This window comes from Haemorhous mexicanus, chromosome Z (genome assembly GCF_027477595.1).
Source record: "Haemorhous mexicanus isolate bHaeMex1 chromosome Z, bHaeMex1.pri, whole genome shotgun sequence".
Lineage (NCBI taxonomy): Eukaryota > Metazoa > Chordata > Aves > Passeriformes > Fringillidae > Haemorhous > Haemorhous mexicanus.
The window spans coordinates 34,134,867-34,149,874 of record NC_082381.1 but is presented as its reverse complement, the minus strand read 5'-3'; the positions used below and the strand labels follow the sequence as shown (position 1 = coordinate 34,149,874).

The following is a 15,008-nucleotide window of genomic DNA, read 5'->3' as shown; positions in this document are numbered from 1 at the left end:
ATTGTTTCCTCTTGCTATATTAAGAAAAACATATGAAGAAATTGCTAATAGAATAGCACAAATGTCATAGTTAAATGTACATCATGAGGGAGTGTTTATGTGATGGGAATGGATATATGAATAGTTTAGATGAAAACTTGGCTGAATATTTCAGCTGACAAGAAATGTCACGATTACATAACAATAGAGACCCCAGAGATCCTGCAAAAATTCAATTTGATTTGATTATTTTTGCTTTTTGGTTATTTAAAATATGCTTTAAGAGGAAAGCTTTTAGCCTTGAAGAAAAGCTTTCTATGTGGTGAAGAAGTGCTATCAAGACCAGATTGATTTCTTTAATATCCTTTGAAGACATTTGTCCAAGTAGGAGTGCTGGAGAGCTTTGGGGAACACTAAATGTTGATTTGCTATGATTTGCTGTGATTTAGAGCAAAGTAAGTAGGAAGAGGATTATGCTGTGATATGCAGATTTCAAAAGCTCATTATAAAATATCAGCTTTCTCCTGCTAAAAATACTGCATGCGTACACTAAACTTCTGCAATTTTTCATTTAATAATAGCAGATGTTTTCATTAATAGCTGTGCAAAAATCTTTCTTTTGAGGATTATTTAATTTTTAGTCATCTACCTCCCTCAACAGTGAAAACAAGATTATTTACAAAATTATATAATGACCGAATACAGCGATGCAGCACTTCATGATAAATCCTGACATGCTTCAGACCGTATGCACAATGGCATTTCGTCCTTTGCAGTGATATATAAGACCTCACCAAAGTGCTCTACGCTGTCCTCTCAAAAATCAATAGAGAGAGTCAGATTTACTTGCTTTTATATGCTTTCATCCATCCATCTTTCTCTCTGTGTATGTCTACAGCAGATTCATAAGGTAGATTGATCCTTTTAGATTGTTTTTAAAGCACAGTATAAATTCTGGTTTAAAATATCCCTGCAGAGATGACTGCCCTTAGCAACTCCAATCTTTCTTGACTGGCCTGTATTAACCAGAGGAATGTGTGGGTGTTAACTGTGTTGACATGAAAGAGCAGTAGCTGTTAATAGTGTTATTCTTGCTGAATAAACTAAACTTCTGACCCCCACTGAATTTAAGAGGCCTTCCTTTCGAAAGGTTTGGCACCAGAAATGAAGTATTAAAAAAAGTGCATTCTGGTCTGGGTGACATTCCATTTACCAGTATCTCAACACTCTAATGGTTTAAAAACTCTTGTTAGTTAATGGAAATGAACTCCCTTAGCCTTTTCCTAGTTTAGTCTAAAACAATTTTCTGAAACAACTCAATTCAGAGATGGCATGTTTGAGTGAAACTGTTATGAGTGTGCCTGTTTTCATAGCTTTACAAACACTCTTTGTGAACACTACAGCTATGAGTGTTCAAACATAGATAAAATGGGATTCTAAAATACTCTAGAAATATAACGAGTGTAGATTAAGACTGAAGATAGTTGATCTGATAGCATATTTTGTGGTTTGTACCATGCTCTGAGTGTTTCAGACACTGCTGACTGAAGAAAATAATGAAAATTTGACTGTTTTATCCAGAGTCTGCAATCAACACTGTATTAAGAAAAATGAGTTCCTAATGATGATTTTTGCATTTTAATTAAAGTTTGGATGTTTGGGGCACACATATACATATATATTTATGTGTTTTCAAACTTTATGACATGTTCATGGAAGCAGCTATATAAAAGCCTGAATGAGGCCATTTCTGAGAGATTCTAGGAAAGAGCATACAGATGGGTCCTCTTTTTACCTTTAATAAAAAAAAAATAATTGGATACTAATTTTCTCAAGTTCTGATTTTAATTTAGGGCAGACCACAACGTTTCCTGAACTGGTGTAAATCCACCTTACTTTAACCAAGGTCTTTGTATCTTGGCACATCTAAAATCATCTGGACTTTAATGATGACATACAAATTTTTTTTGTGATTTTCATATGTTTCTTTAGTTTTCAGTCCCTTTACTGCTTTACAAAAGTGAATGAAAACACCCATGCAAACTGACATTTCTCTGGCTGTCTATATATCCCATAGCTTCTTGACATAAAACAATTTGAAGAAGCTAAGGAAGGTATGAACATTTCTAATCCTGGCTTGTGTTTTGAAATATTTCAATTATTTTGTATCTAGTTAACCACTCTATAAAATGAGTTGTGGTGTGGTAAGGATAGGCTAGTAGGCTGGCTGCATACTCATAGGAACCAAATGTACTGCTGAGCAGCCTTTGTGTGCTGCAGCAACTAGTTGTGGAAATGCAAATACAGAAAGGATGTGGTGAATCCTCATCAGTGGATTCAGTTATTACAACGAGAATAGTAGCCTGAGTGGAGAAAGATAAAATCAAATAGTTTATGCAGAACTCATTATTAGCATAAACGTAAAACATACTTCGTAAAAGAGAAGGTATATACTGAGAATACCTGTTATGAAGCTATCCAAAGTAACCAGTTTTCTTTTATGTATGTTGAGCAAATTGTCACATTCTGTTGCATTTGTTCTTTGAGGTCAGAAAAAAGATGATATTCAGGCTTATGACTCATATTTTTAAGATAATCACTTCAAGGGTGGGGGGCAAGGGAAGAAAGCAACACTGGATTTCAGACAGAATTCTGAAAGATCAAAAAGGGCATTGTTATAGCTCTTTTCATTACTTCCACACCACTTTATTTAGTTGACTTGATTTAATAAATCAGACACACCATTTTTCCCAGGGTGTTTTAATCTTTAGAATTGTAGAGGGCAGCTGGCATCTGAAGCCTGTGATATTTAATTACAGGGGGTGGAAACTAACCATAGGTGGTTACTCTTAAATTGACTGAGTTATCACACAGTTTTCACAAGGGCATTTCTCAGTTGCTCCACTAAGCTGTGTAGTGTTTAATTGCTAGTATGTATGCCACAGGCATTGTCATCTGCATAACAACCTTGTTTGGCTATAACTTGGTAGAATGTCCCAAGTGGTGGTAATGGCTGTGAAACTGAGCACTGTCTGAGGACTGTCTGAGGCTATCCGGTGGGAGAGGAAAGAGAAATTATGTGGGCAAGTCAACCTGAAACTGGCAGCTGATGTGGATATTTGACACCAGAAGCTATCTGCAGTAAAATCCTTCACAGAGAGCAGCTTGGTAGTGTTAACTGGAGTGTGTGTTTTGGTTTGGTTGGTTATTCTGATGTTCTGGGAAACAGCTGCTAAAAGTGTCTATTGCTATACTGAGAAAAAAGTTTATCTTGAATCAGGTACTTGCTAAATTGTGTGATTATCTTCTGGGAACATTTCTAAGTGAGCAATAATTGCTTCTTACTGCCTGGAGGAAATAAAAATGACCCAGAAAAAAAAGGAAACCACCAACCAACTTTCTAAATTGCTTAGAGCTCCCGTTTTTGTTCAGCTTCTCACATGTAGTTGCCCTGGGTCACATCCTGGTTTTAGTTCTGCATCTAGTAGTAGTGTCTGCCTTTAGGTGGGAACCAGTAGTTCTGATGATGTCTTCTTTTCCTGAAAACTGCGTAGGAGACAGCCCTTGCTGCCTTTGTGTGCAGAACAAGCTGTCTACATGTGGTGACATTCTTCCTCTTTGTGCAGAACAGGTGCAACCTTCTGTTGTACAGTAACAAATAATGGGGAAATGAGATGTGTTTTTTAATCAGTGTTAGCTTGTTGGTCTTTATTACCTGAGACTCGTTTTCAAATGGAAGAAACAGGAATCTGATGGATCTCAGAAGCCTGATGAGATCATTTCTAGGGTATTCCAAATTTGTCATAGCATCAGTTCTGGCACTATTTTGCAGAATTTTTAGAGAAATTTAGTAGAAAGAAGAAGGCTTAGATGACAAAGAAGCATGGTGGTATTTGTTGTGTATACAGTTTTCCAGCCTGCCACTTTTGCAACTAATATGCATGGTTTGTTTTGAAAATGTTATCTGTTGCACAGAGCTGTTGTGGATTCCTCTCTGCCTTACTATGTGGTCTTAGTTTTGCAAAGACTACTTTAAAACAACAGTCTGTTTTGAATGTCTTTGTTTAGATACGTGTTTGTACATGTGTGTGTAAGTAAGGGTGTGTATGTGTCTACAGAAATAGAATTAGAAGAATGAGTAATCTGGCTGTCTCTTATTCCTGTTAGCAATTTTTGTGGTTTAACAACTCACTTACTTTCACAAATACAGAGGCATGATCAGACAGTGAAACTTGTAATGGTGAAAGCCATGTCAAATATGTAAAGAAACAAATGTAGAAATTAGAGATTTTTATCAAAGAACATTACAACAAATCGTAGAAATTTAGAGAAACATGTTAATCACACTTTTGTCTTGAGCTCAAGCAGGGTTTATTGAGAGAGACAATATGCTTAATTAAACCAAGTGATACAGTTGTAAAGAACAGGTTTGCTTTTATACTGGGTGCATTTACATTTCTGTGTGTTGTAGACCATTGACTTGCTGGGTACAGGGGTTAGGTATTGTTAACCACCATATTTAATTCAGAATTGTCTATTTATATGACAGAAGCATAAAGATAACTACTGCTCAAAAATCAGGCTTCGTTATGTCCACTTTACAGAGAAGTGGTCTGTGGAGATAAGTAGGGTTTTTGGCTAGCCACATTAACAGAACATGTAAAATCCAGTTGTTTTCTCCTGCTGCATGGGTTGTCTGCTGACCCAGTATGAGCATCACCCACTACCAAAATGCCATCTGTCAAGAACAAGCCTTTGCATGTATTTATATTTTTACATACTATGTTTAATTTTTGCTCTTTCTACTGTATGTGTTGCCAGACTCAGTAAATCGGTGGATTTAAGGAAGCCTTCAATATGTGATTTTTTTATAGACGTCCAGCTGTCTCATTGTATTATCTCAGGCATTTGGAGTCTGACACTCATTATGTGTTACATAGAAACTTGTAGCAGAAGAGATATGCTCTACATCTTACAATGGAAAGCCACAGTCTTGCATAAAAATGTTTGTGGTTTGTAGGAGCTCTACCTACTTTACAGAAGGAATCTGGGATGTACACAGACTGTCTGAAACAAGTTCTGAGAGTTGTAGGATTCAGAGTACAGGATGGATTTAGCTGTAGTTAAACCAAAATTGGTCATGTCTGAAGGGGTCATTTTGATTATCTCAGCTGTTTGTCTGACCTGATCAGAACATGCCCTTGTTTAGGGACATAAATTCTGGCATTGCCCTCTAACTGGCTTCTACACTCTTTCTTGTGTATTTCCTTGAAATATAGAGTGCTGACCAGTGTTTGAGCCAAGGAGTGCCTACTACTTGTAGCCTGTTTTATGCCATTTTCATCTAAAATAAACAAAACAAATAGTAATTTTAGAGTACCCACAGAAGCCCCTCAATTGGTTTTAAACCATTGGGACTGACTTTATGAACCAGGTGCACATGGTTGTGATGTGGCTTCAGTGAGTTGCCCTGAATCAGCTGGGTCACAATAACCAAACATTTGCAGGCTCTTTGTTCTCAGCAAATAGTACATAAATCATGTCAGCATAAACATCAGTGAAGCAGAAATTCAAAATAGGTTATGGATGGTCCCTGCTGGCAGAGGAAGGGAGACAGAAGACACTTTTTACTTTCTTGAGTTTTAATTTTGATTCTGTTGCAAAGAGCTCCTTTTCCCAAAAATTTCAATTAGTCATTCGTATAAACATAAATTTAAGATTGAAGCTGTTTGATTAGGTGCTGTAAAGCACCACAAATTAGTGAAGAGCTGTAAAAAGAAAAAAAATGAGGTGAAAGCAGAACCTTTGTTAATTTCCAGGCTTTCTAAATACAGCAGAAAAGTTAAGCTAGCTCATCACCCTTTCCATTTCTTCCCAATACCATTGCTTTGGATTTTTGAAGACTGCAGACCAACACTGGAAGAAAAGCACTTAGGAAATTTTTGCTGTTAAATGTTAAATTTGGTATTTAAATGTCAGCATTCCTCCTTGAACATAAACACCCCACAGGGTCTAGCCAATGCTAGTCCTACAGATTTGTTTAGAGAGGCTGTACGCCTCTGCTACATGGAGGAATTTGTGATTTCTGTACTGTCTACTTGTGCTTCTCTTGTTGGTCCACTCTTAATATACTGATTTAATGCTATGTAAAGTGTGGCCACAATGCAGTCCCAATAACTGACCAAAAACATCAGAAGTGTCTTATTTACCCTGGGTACTAACAGGCAGCTTATCTAAAGGGACCTGGCAAATGCCACATTTTCCAACTCAGTGAGAATCCGGGTGTAATTCTCTTGGTATAACCCAGAGCAGAGAATGAAAAAACAAATTCCAGACAGTGCTTACATAAAACTCTGCATATTGCCAGACTCCTACAGAGGAAGACTCCCTGCGCTGCTTGTACATACATAGAAAATTATCTCTTTTGCAAACAAGCATATGGGGGCAGGGAGGGTGCCTAGAAAAAGGAAGGAGGATAATTGAGATTGGAAACATTTGCTTGGAGCTATTTGAATGTGAAACCGAGCCTGCTCAAGCAGTGAGGTTGTGAACACTGAAGGAGCTGCTTCAAGAAAAGCAACAGTTTTGAGCATTTATTGCTCAAAAGCAAACTCTCAGTAGCAGCAGATTGCTTAAAAGTGAGACTGTTCCAGTACGAAATATTTGGAACATGTGATGTTTGGATTTCTAGATAGCAGGGGGAGAGATGACTGCTAATGAAGTGTGTGTGCATCCAAGTGTTTCCTTACTAAATAAATACCATTGGAGTAGAGAATGAAAGCACAACTGTAATGACATCTTTAGCCGGTGTGCTTCAGGGATTAACCCACTTATTTAAAGATGTTCTCTCAGTCAGTATTAATTTCGTGTGTAGTTTAAATAGTTAGACAAGCTGTTGTATTCCAGTTTTGCTACACTCCTAATCGGGGTCAATCTTGTGCAGTGGTGAATGAGAGGTTCTCTCTGTTGATAAGAGTGCATGTTTTTACTAATATAGATTCATATCAATTTAAGAAATAATCCTTTTTCTCCACTGTTTGAGGCTACGTCATTAAAAGCTGCTTTTGGCATCGGGACTAATTTTCCAGTATCAAGTCAGTGGCTGGCCTAACAAGCAGTTTTTCATTTATAAAAGAAAAAGTAGACATTTACATTTTGGTATCCTGAGCATATTTGTAATTCTTTTTAGTTGCTACTGATGTAGTACTAACTAGCTACTAATGTGGAATTTTTGGTGGCAAGTAGCAATCCAAAAAGCAGAAGGAAAAACTCAAAAATACTGAACAGTGAAGAGCCCTTTGACCTTCAGGGTTAATAAAATATTACTGCTTTTATTTTTATTCTAGAAGAGGGAGGCAGGAAACACAGAGGCTGAAAATGTAGAGGGTGAGGGAGAAGAAAAAGAATATATATAAATATGAAAAGCTCAAGGGAAATAGCTTTCTTGATTTAGTCTGAAAAAGTAGGTCTGGCTTTACAAAAGCTGGTGTTACAATGGAAAGCACAATTGAAGTTCATCAATTTCATATCCCCAAGTGCTATGAAATTTAGGGTAATAAGATCCCCGAGAAACATCTGGGATGAAAAACAAAAGACCAGTATTAAAGCATTTTGCTTTAATTTGGGTTTTCAGTGTTGATGGTTTTTTTGGTGTTTTTTTTAAGGAGTATCAACTAAAGCAAAACACACATCCATCAAAATTAGCACTGTATACTAGCTGTAAATTTAAATCTTAATAGAACCTAAAGGGGATATAGCTATGGAAATAAAAGAGTGTAGAATTAATTTTTAAGGGCAGATTTTTTTTCTTACCATCCTTGTTAAAGATTTAATCAGAATAAAGAAGAATATTTAAGAAAAGCCTTAAGCACCTTCTTTTCCCTCAGTTTTAAGATGTCAGTTGAGTTTATTTGGGATGTTTACTAGGCCAGTACTACTTCACTTGGGCCAGTACTTCGTGGTTTTAAGTGATTTTGCTTTGTTTGAGTTTTGTTGTTGTTTCTGTTTGAATGTTAGAGGAAGATCAGGCTATTTGCTATTTCTGTAGTAATTTAGCTAACAGTATAACAATCTCCATTAATTAAATGAGACTGACATTTTTTGTCAGGAGATGGCAATTCTGTCACCAGTCCCTTACACTGAGGAAAAGTGTTGTGGAAAATCAGTTTCAAGCGGGGGTAATTCCAAATCAATTTTAAATTAATCTTGAGGTGGTATGGTTTTTTTTCCCCCATCACTTAAAACTTCTTCATTTAAGTCAGTTGAAGTAAGTAATTATGTTTTACTGCCTGTTTACTTTCCCCTGCAGTGACCGAACCTGTACTTCTTAACCTAGCATTCATATTGAGCTGGCTTTTGTGGATCTTTGAAGCCCTGAGGCTATGTGACCCGCTCTAGCTGGGATTTAAAAACAGTAAGAAGAGTCTCAGGTTTCACTAAAAGAGCTGGTTTCCTTAGGGAAGAGAGAAACTGATGTCAGCTTTTAGCAGAGTATGACTTATAGAGTGTTACAGATTTTTAAAAGAAGCGTACTTTCTAGGTTATTCTCTACAATTTTATAAAAATCCTAAAAGTTAAGACTGTAGTTTCTGTGGAGAAAGTTTTGCAATAAATTAATATTGAGGGATTTTGTTGAAACGTCGCTCTCCCCTTTGACAGTGAAGGCAGTACAAGTTTGTCTGCATCCAGGCCAATTTAATCCAGAAGAATCACTAGGTGTTGATAGAATTCATATAACTTCAGACTAGGAAGAATCACTGGCTACAAGACTGAGCAATTAAACAAAGTTAAGGAAAAAAAAACCAACCAAAAACCAGCTCCTGTGTTCCAGAATCTCCAGCCAGACACCTTTATTTAGAATTGATATAACCAGACGGAAATGCCAATAGATGTTACTAATGTTCATTCCTTTAATGAAGATCAGATTATTTTTTCCTGAATGCTGGAGAGAATGGCATCCCCACATAGTTTCACATTTGAAAAAGTCTTTCATTTTTCTGTTATTGTGTGAAAGAAAGAAAAAAATTTCGTTGATATTCTTATAAAAATTTAAAATTCAAGACATGTGTCTCTTCAATGGAAAAATAATTTAGCCCATTGACAGTATCTAATTTCTAAGATTTTCCAACCTCATCAATTTTTTGCAACCCCCCACCCCCGGGCCCCATTTCTTTCAGGGTGCGGATTACTTAAGCTGAGAGTGAAAGATCTGGGTTCTGAAACATAATTACGTAGAAGTTTATTTTTCATTAAACTGCATAGTCAAGGTTGGTTAAAAGCAGATTTGTCTAGGCAAATGTCCAAACATACTTCAAGGGTGGGAGAAAAGGCAAAAGGCCACAGCAGTGTTGGTGGTGGAAGTGTTGCTGGACATACATATATATATATATATATATATATATATATATATATATATATCTGGTGGTGGTGGTGGTTTGGTTTTTTATTTTGGTTGTTGTTTTTTGGTTTTGTTTTGTGTTTTTGTTTTTGTTTTTTTGGCTGGGGGAAGGGGGGTGGGGAGGAAATGTATGTTGGTATCCCAAAAGCTGGACAGACTGTTCCTTGCTCTTTATTCCTACTGGAATAACATTTCCAGTACCTAAACTTCTGTGGGCCTCAGCTGCTGCACTTCTGTGCTAAGGTACTGCCACTTGCTGAGCGGGGAAGCTGTAGGTGCCAGCTGACTTGAGATGGATTTTGAATGACTGCACCTCCCCTGCAAACAACCTCCTGTTGACAGTGGAGGTGAAGTTGTCTAACATTTTAGTAATTTATTTGATGGTACTCACTGAAGGTTCTTCTGCAAGAACTGACAGTCTGTTTCTCCCTCAGATAAAGATTAAAGGCAGCACAGAGGTCCAGACTTAGTAACTGATGCATTTTCATATGAAATGGATAGGCTGATGCCATTTTCTTTTTACTTTGATTCTGCCCACATAAGTACCACATGAAATTAGTATAAATGAAGGGGAAGAGAGACTCTTGAGGGGCAGGAGTAAATCTGCAGTTGGTTTTGCTTCACGGCAGTAGGTGGTGATTGTATTACAAATGATTCTGTTGGTCTAGACAAGCAAGTGACAGGAAATAACTTAAAGAAAATGTTTTTGTATTCCCAAAGCGTTATCTTTGAGAAGCACAGTTAGTAATGCTGTTGTGAAAAGAAACCTCCATTTGGACAGACAGCTTGATGCGGGCAAAGCTGCTGATTTGTTTTCAGCTTCAAGGAGATTTAGAGTCTTTGCATCTTTGGCAGTGATACACAATGTAATTGTCTCCTTTCCCCTTAATCTTCAGTCTAGATGCATTGGCTTAATGTGGCTAGGAGAGGAATGTTTACTGAATTAGCTGCACCAGATAGCTTACCCTAACAGGTGAGGAGAAGTTATTCCAGCCCTCTTGACTTTGTAGTATGAGAGAACACTGGCTGTTCTTTTCATCATTGCATCTAGTGGCAGAAACACTTTTAAGCAGAATGGAAAATAAATTGTGGGGTATGAAAAGGAGGTGACAGAGCTAATGTTCTTGCACTGGCAACATTACTCAGCTATTAGAGGCTCTCTGTAAATAACAGCTTTGCTTTCATCTATTTTCTGCCTCTTTCTTTCACAGAAGTAATTTTGTAACACTACAATTTTTAAGTACTGCAAAAAAAGCTAACTGTGCACCAGGAGATTTGTTTGCAGTCCTATTATTCAGTTTGGCATTGTTGGTGGGCAGCAGCTGCTTACGCTTTTGGAATATGTGCCATTAATATACCACTGGTTTAAAACTAGCTCAATTCACTAAAACTACAGTCTTCAGTAAAGGGATGTAGCACATCATTGAGCAATTAAATTATTTAGTCAATCCAGTGGTTAAGCTTGGGTCAGTTTTGAAGGGTAAATTTCATTGCTGGGATACATTCCTGGCTATGAATGAATGCATGAATAATCTGTCTTTGAACCTTAAGATGCACAATAGACACAATAGCTCTTGAGTTGAACTCTTGAGAGTGGGTTGATTTATGGGCAGCTGTTGAAAGTGCTCCTAGTCAAATTATTTTTTAATCTGTGAAGTAGAAACCTGTAGTATATTAATTACTGTATACCATTCCAGTGGTAGACAGAAAAAAGCTGTGCAAGTTTTTACGACGGGTTTTTAATTTATAAATTAAAGATTAAAAGGAAAAAGTAATGATTTTGACATGGTACATTGCCATAAAATGAAAATCACTTGTCAGAGCTCCAGCAGACAAATAGCTGAGGGCGTTGTTGACCTCAGCTGCTCAGCCAGTTGATCTGTGTAAGTTTAGCAGAGGCAGCAACGGGGACTGTGCATGCTCCCAGTGCCAGCAAGTTCACAGACCTGCGTAAGCCAGCACTAGTTTCATTTACATTAATGCTGTGATTGCAGGTGACCAAGGAGCTGACACACATTTATTTCTACCCTCCACTTCTTCTACCATTTGACACACATTTATTTCTACCCTCCCTGTTTCAAGGTCCAGAGGCTCAAGCAGAGGGCAGGCACAGATGGACTGGAGGGTGTAGCATTCCCTCCACCAAGATTTGGCCACATTGGGCTGCTGGAGGGCACCGTTTACTGGAAGGGTCAAGAAGTCCCTTTTGTGACCAGCAGTAGTGGCTTGGCACACCACCTTTTCAACGCCGGGGAGGACTGAACTCTCTTTGTCTCAGTACCCCTTCCTGAACTATTGTGTCTGCATTACACAGTGCTTGCAAGGCTTACTGGTTGTTGTAAGGCGTTCTGAGTTATTAAAATTGTGTCATGGAAGTCGGGGTTTTTTTGGGAGTTCTGAGAATTAGTTACAGAAGGAGCAATTCGATTTTATTTTCTTTCAGCTAACAGGCCAAACAGATGGGGAAGCAGACCTGGAGTGGTTTTGCTGGCTGGCTGCCACAATTCTGTAAATTTTGATTTGTATGGATATGTAACAGTTTTATTTTTCCCTTTTTAGAAATGTATGCCTGTAGGACTTTGGGAAATTAATCACTGGCTTCCTGTGAAACGTGCACTTGTAAAACAAATGTTGTAGCAGTGTGCCATGCAGACCCTGTGTTGTGTCAATTAGGAAATGTGACATCAGCAAACTCCATAGACTGTCAAAGGCTAAAGCACTTTTCAAAGCACTGTTCATTCACAGCTCTCCAGAGAAAGAATTAAAAAATGACAGAAATTTGAACTGCAGTTCAGTACAATTTTATTGTTTTTCTTTGCCATTCAAAAGGCACAGGGCTTGTAATTCTGCCCAAATGAGATTTTTAATACCATTTGACCTTGCACTATTTTGTATTTGAAATTAACAAGGCATTCATATTTTTAAAATCAGTAGCAATAACCAAGTGTAAGGTGATCAAAACTTGGATATCCTAAATTTAAAGTTGCAAGGGAGAAAAGAAAAATACAACCCATGATTCACTTTTGGTCTGTGCCTCACCACTTCATGCTACCCTTGGCACCTTCTCACCAGAACAACCTGCAAGCAAAAGTAACTAAAGCTTTTATTAACTGTGGTATTGAGGATGATGTAGCCACTAATTACACACTAAGAAGGCTACATTTAACAGTAAAAAATGCTAGAAATTTAAGGACATGACTGACAGCCTGGGTCATAGTCCTTTTTTTTTTTTGTCACTTTTTCCCTGGAAATTTTGAGAACTGAGTTTTTTACTGCTCACTCAGCATTTGGATCTTTGAGATCAAAAGGCCTTTCCTTGGAAGAGTTTCATGTTGTTATTTAAATGGTAATTAGAGCTATCCTCAGTGAGTAGTTTAACTTCAGTAGACTTGGGATTTTCATTATTTTCAGTTCTGTGCTTCTAATGGAGGAGGTGATCTGGGCAATGACAAAGATTAATTGCAAATTTGGAAGCTAGTTGCTAATGACAAGAGTTTAGGAAGTCACATAGACTATTTGAGCAGCATGTACTCCGTAATGAATGATTTTGCTGCTCTAATTATTTGTCCCTTCTTTACTGCTGCCTTTTGCTTCTAGAGTCGTTCCTTACTGACAGATTCATGTTTCTGTACAGTGTGGATTGTGAATTATACAGAAATTATGGGATTTTAAAAATCTGTTTGCCTGCAAACCTTTGGTTTAATACAGTACGCTCTCAAGAAAATACCATGAAGTGCTGATCTTCAGAGAGGCAGTGGTTGAAGACTAGCAAGCTCTGGTGTGTACCTTCTACTGTAATCTTCAATACTTTCTGGTGAAGAAAAAATTATTTTTACATCATGTCTTTGGGAGACAGAGCGAACATTTTGCTTTAATCCCTACTCTTCACTGAACTGGACTTCAGTTCCTCTCCTGTGAAGTCGTACCACCTTCAGCTGTCAGTGCGATGAAGCAGCATGAAAATTGCTATCATTGTTATCTAGGAAAGACACTTTCCCAAGGGAACATATTGCTATATGAAATCACTGTCGTCATTGTAAGTAAAGTACTGCTGAAGAACATGATGAGACACAACTGTATTTCCTGTGCTTGGTGACTTGGTTTTCACTTTTCTCTGGGGAGACCCCAAAACACCCTCAGGTATAAATACTATTAAAGTGGCTAAACTGTATTCAGGATTAAAATGTCCTTGTGCTAAACATTACACAAGAACCTGCAGACCTGAGTCAGAGAAGCAGATAGTTGAATGTGACAGTTTTCAAAATGCCACAGTACAACTTCCATGTGCAAAGGAAAAAGGCATCTGCAGAGTCAACAGTGGGGTCTTTGTATTGGTGCTATAGCACCAAGAACTGTGTTAAAAACCTCTGGTGTTGTCTAATAATATTGGATGTACCTTCCTATTGACAAGCTCATTTTCTTTAGACCACCCAGCATCACATCTAACCTGCAGCCTTTTTTCTCCTGCAGTCTCCTTCCTACCCTCCCCCAATGTATGGTTCATGTGTATTCATGTTTTTGCTTTCTGCTCACGGAGATATCCAGCTGGGAAAATATAGTGTGTACAATACTTTCTGCCTTCAACTGACATTTCTCATAAATTGCAACAGAAACACTGCTATCAGCAGCTAAATAGCAGGTATAATACAGCTCTACATAGCAAGTCTCAGCAGGACACAGAAACTATGGTTACCAAATTTCCAAAGAGAAAGGGTTGGGAGGCAGAGTTTTTATATAAGAATAACAGGGGAGGGGGAATGAGAAACATTTAAAACGGATTCATTGAATGCTGCCTTTAAAAAATAAAAAAAGGCTTATAGGGGCTGACTCAGTGGCTTCACATTCACTTTTTGCTGAATTGTTGTTTTAGAAGACCTCACAAGAGGTTTCTATTATAAGCAATGCAAAACAGTCTTTCCTAGTTGGTCCTTAAAAACACCCCTACCCTCCACACACATTCCTTGAAATACTTTTTGGAAAATATGTAATACTTAACTGCTGTTGTAGTATAAAGTGTTTTATAGAATAGCTGGGTCAGCCACAGTGCATTTATGGTTTGGTGAAATAGACTAGTAAACATCATTATGTTCCTAATCACAGGATTTAATAAGTTTGATTTTGCCCTCAGCTCTATTCAAACTCAAATCTTGACTGGAAAAGGCTAGAGGCTAGAATACAACCTCACAGCATAGGTTAGAAAATATATCACAATATTTATTGGCATAGGAATTTTTTAGGTTTTTTTCAGGTCTTGTTTTTTTGTTGTTTTGGGGGGTTTTGTTGTTTTTGGGGGTTTTGTTATTTTTGGGAGTTTTTTTAGTTGGTTTGAAGAGGATATGAAACTGGATGAGATCTTATTTATCACAGGTTGGTCTGTTCTTTGTGACCATGGTAGAAAGGACAGGAAACAATGATCTTAAGAATTGACAAGAGAGATTCAAGTGAGATACAGCAAGGATAATGAGGCTGTGGAGTAGGTTGTCTAGCAGTTTGTGGAGTCTTCCATTAAAGAAAAACCTATATGAACATTTTTCAGGATAGATGCTGATACTGCCTCAGAAGTAGGAGGGGGGTGGACTGGACAACTCCTGAAGTCCTCTTTGCTCTGTAGTCCAGTTCTGAGAGCAGGATA

At 37.7% G+C, this 15,008-nt stretch overlaps 1 protein-coding gene across 3 annotated transcripts in view; it reads left to right on the top strand.

Moving 5' to 3' along the window:
• Positions 1-15,008, top strand: part of ZNF608 (zinc finger protein 608) — an 83,030-nt gene that overhangs the window by 37,508 nt on the left and 30,514 nt on the right. The window lies entirely within an intron of this gene.